This window comes from Brassica oleracea, chromosome C4 (assembly GCF_000695525.1).
Source record: "Brassica oleracea var. oleracea cultivar TO1000 chromosome C4, BOL, whole genome shotgun sequence".
Taxonomy (NCBI): Eukaryota; Viridiplantae; Streptophyta; class Magnoliopsida; order Brassicales; family Brassicaceae; genus Brassica; species Brassica oleracea.
This window is the reverse complement of record NC_027751.1, coordinates 37,072,708-37,076,671: the sequence shown is the minus strand read 5'-3', so window position 1 is coordinate 37,076,671 and position 3,964 is coordinate 37,072,708.

The following is a 3,964-nucleotide window of genomic DNA, read 5'->3' as shown; positions in this document are numbered from 1 at the left end:
AAATAGTACTCAAATGTTAACCTTTAATCAAATGTAAAAAAGATTACTGACAAAAAATGCATATTGTTTATAATATTTAGCTACAAAATATTTTTTTTAAAAAAAATTCACTCTGCAGAGAGTGTGGGTTATCATCTAGTTTACTATAATAATTCACATCATTTATTTTATGTGTTAACAATAATATTTTTTTGGATTGAATGAAATTTCTTTATTCGTGACAAAAATTCATTTATTCTATTAAAACTGAAGTACAAAATATTACTTGCCAATTTTTAAGATGGTTCTTACAGATTTTTATTCCATTTTTTAACTAATTCTAACTACTTCATGTAATGCATTTTTAATTAACTCAACAACATTTATTACAAAGTATTAAACATAATTTACCTATTTAAAAATGTTTTATTATAACCTCTTTTTTTCACTCTTCCTAACTAATTCATTAATTGTATTTACTATAATAATTCACATCATTTATTTTACGTGTTAACAATAATAATTTTTAGGTTTGAATGAAATTTCTTTATTCGTGACAAAAATTCAAACCGATTAGAAAAGAATTTTATTTGTTCACATAATCAGTTAGACATGGGCATCCAAGTATACATTCGATTACGAATCAGTTTTTTAATATCATTATTTTTGTTTTAAAATTAAATTCCACTCGAATATTATAAATTTATGGATGGGGTTCGTTTCGGATCCTTCCGGATCCGGGTAGGAATCTAGAAATATTTAAATAACCAATTGCTTGAAAATGTCATTAAATACTTTATAAAAAAAGAAAAAAAAATCAAAACCCGCGCGGATTAAGCCCTAGTAGTTAAAATTAAAATGTAGTGGCAATCATGTAAATATTAATTAAAACATATCAATGGGACCTCAAAAAAGGTTTTATGTTTTAACAGTATAGATAGAATAAAAAATAGTTTGGTAGCAAACCAGTACATGCCGTAACGCTTGTCGGCGGCTTCGATGGCTCCGTCAGCATTGGAGTCGGCTCTCCTCATTTCCTTCTCGTCTGTTCTGTATTCAATTTTTGCTTGGGTTTATACTTTTGGTGGTTTGAGGCGGTAGATTTGAAGCATCTCAAATACCGGCGAGGTGTATGGTTTTAGATCTGACCGTCTGCTTCCCTCGGTTGAAGCCGGAGATCCGGATCTACTTGATTGACAGTGGGATTTGTTCCCATCTCTTGGTAGCGTGGGTGAAGGTATTTTGTAACGAGTTGGTATTAGCTTGAAGTCGTGGGACTGCTGTTTATGTTCGGTTCTTGCTATCATGGTCTCTTCGTCTCAACCTAAGCTCGTTATTTGGGTTCGTCTTTGTGATTTGTGTTCTCTGTGGAGGTATCTACTAGATCTGTCCTTGGTTCTCTGTGGATATGGGATATGGTTTCTAGACAAAGTAGTTGACTTGTTCTTCAGTCTTCTCTTGCGAGGAGGTGGGAAGTCTTTGTTCTGTAGGTCACTTGGCTGTTTTGCAAGTGTCCGCGTGTAAGAGCTGGTGGTCTTCTTTGACGTTTTCTCAAGTGGCGTTTCATGTTCTTTGGTTCTTGTACCTTAGTTTTAGTGAGGAATTTTGGTCATGCAAGTTTCGGATGGATAGTAGCTGCTGGAGTTGATGTAGATTTGACCTTGCGATTGTTTCTCATGTTGATGTTCTAGTTTGGCTCGGTGATGTTCCCTTCAGGGTTGGGATCGCTCAAGACATTGGCTCCTTAGTTCAGCTTCAGTGTTACTGTGTTCTATGGAAAGGTCGTGAGTAATTATTGGATCATCAGTCCCAACTCTAGTTTCATTGTCTCTTTATATATTATTTGTCTACTGGTTTAAAATCTATCGGTTGTTTTGGTTAGTATCATGTCTCTCTCTTTTGGGCTATTGTCTCCGGGGATTTATTCATGTTCCGCTGGTTTATGTACTTCACTAACGAAATGAATTTTCGAGTTAAAAAAAAAAGAATAAAAATAGTTGGAGAATTTAATTAGGGAAATCTTATTTTAAGTAGTATACAATATGGTATTAGAATATTTTTTATTTGATTCTCACTTTTTTATCAAATACAATTATATCAAAAAGTTACCAACTAAAATTTGAAATTAACAGACTAATCCATCAATGTCTGTTATACACTAAAAATATAAATGTCTGTTTGTAAGATGACGAAAAACATTACAAAAATATTTTTAATCAATAAACTCAACATGGAAAGATAGCTTCTTGGAAAGTTATTCATGGATTCGCCACTGTTCATTCTGCTGGTAGTTTCTCGGAAATTTCTAAAATAAAACAAGATTAAATGGAAATAGCAAATGGTCGGTACAACTAAAGTGAAGATTTTAAAAGGAAAAAAAAAACTATTAGAGTAAAGACTTCATTCCATCATCAGAAGACCCAAGAAACTGTAAGTTTTCTACGTTCTGAACCGTCTAAGAGGTCAAGTCAACAAAGGCAATCACTTAAATGGTTGAAATCAGATCACACATTAGGCTCGATATATCCAAAATACATACATGATACATGTAATTAAAAAGTATCAGTAAGTTGGAAATATGTAAGTTCAACGCGTTACATAAGCATACGCGTTGAGCCAACCGGAGAGGATTGTCTAATTCGTTTTAGCATTTAGTGTTTTAATGGTCTAGATTTTGTTGCAAGTGTGCCAACGAATCTAAATCGTTCGTTTTAGAAAAATGATTTACAGTTACATGAAATATACGTCACCTTGGCAAGATATTTAGACAATATTAATGTTGTAAAAATTATACGAACTATGAACTATATGTACATGGCAAATAAGTGTATTTTACTTATATTATCAATGTAAATTTTATAATCAAAATGTTGACTTGGAATACAACAAATTCTCATCATCTTTTGATATGTTTTTAAATGTTGTCGATATATAACATATATTGCATTTAAATGATTTATGTATATATTTTTAGGATTCTTTTTGTTTTAGTTAGGTTGAAAGACATTTCATCAATGTTGTTGGACTTTCTTCTTTTCAAAATTACATTGATAACATTTATTAGTGTATACATGTTCTTATATATATAATTAGTTTTAATATATTAATACTGTTTTGATGTTTTATTATGCATGTAGTTAACCATCATTTTTAATTTAATAAGAAATGCATAGATAATTCTATAAGATTCTAGCTATTCATACTATCTACGTTCGGCATGTCATGCCACTACAAGAAAACAGCGGTATACTGAGGGAAAAAGTCGTCAGTATCTCGTCGGAATAACACTATTCTGACGACATACCGACGAAAAAAGTCTTCGAAAATAACTCCTCGAAAATTCATCTTTCCTCGGAAATCCCTCGGAAATTTCCGACAGAATTCCGAGGAAATGAATTTCCCTCGGAAATTTCCGACGGAATTCCGAGAAAATTCCGAGGACCACAAGTTCGTCGAAAATTCCTCGGAATATTCCGAGGAAGATGTCGTCGGAATATCCCGAAGGATAAACTTCCTCGGAATATTTCCAAAATTAAAAAAAAAAATTATAAATTTATTTTTTAAAATTGAAATTCGAAACTATAAAATTAAAATTGAAATAGAAAACATATCTAAAATACAAAAAATAATAAAATAGTTTTTATAAATAAAAAAAATGTTTTATAAATACAAAATTAGTTTTAGTAAATATGAAATCATCTTTTTATAAATAAAAAATAGTTTTTATAAATACAAAAAATAATAAAATAGTATTTATAAATCAAAAAATGTTTTATAAATACAAAATTAGTTTTATAAATATAAATATTTTTATAGATATGAAATCATCTTTTTATAAATACAAAATAGTTTTTATAAATAAAAAAATAATAAAATAGTGTTTATAAATCAAAAAAATATTTTATAAATAGAAAATAAATTTTAAAATATGAAATCATCTTTTATAAATCCAAAAATCGAATTTATATACAAAGAACGGTTTGTA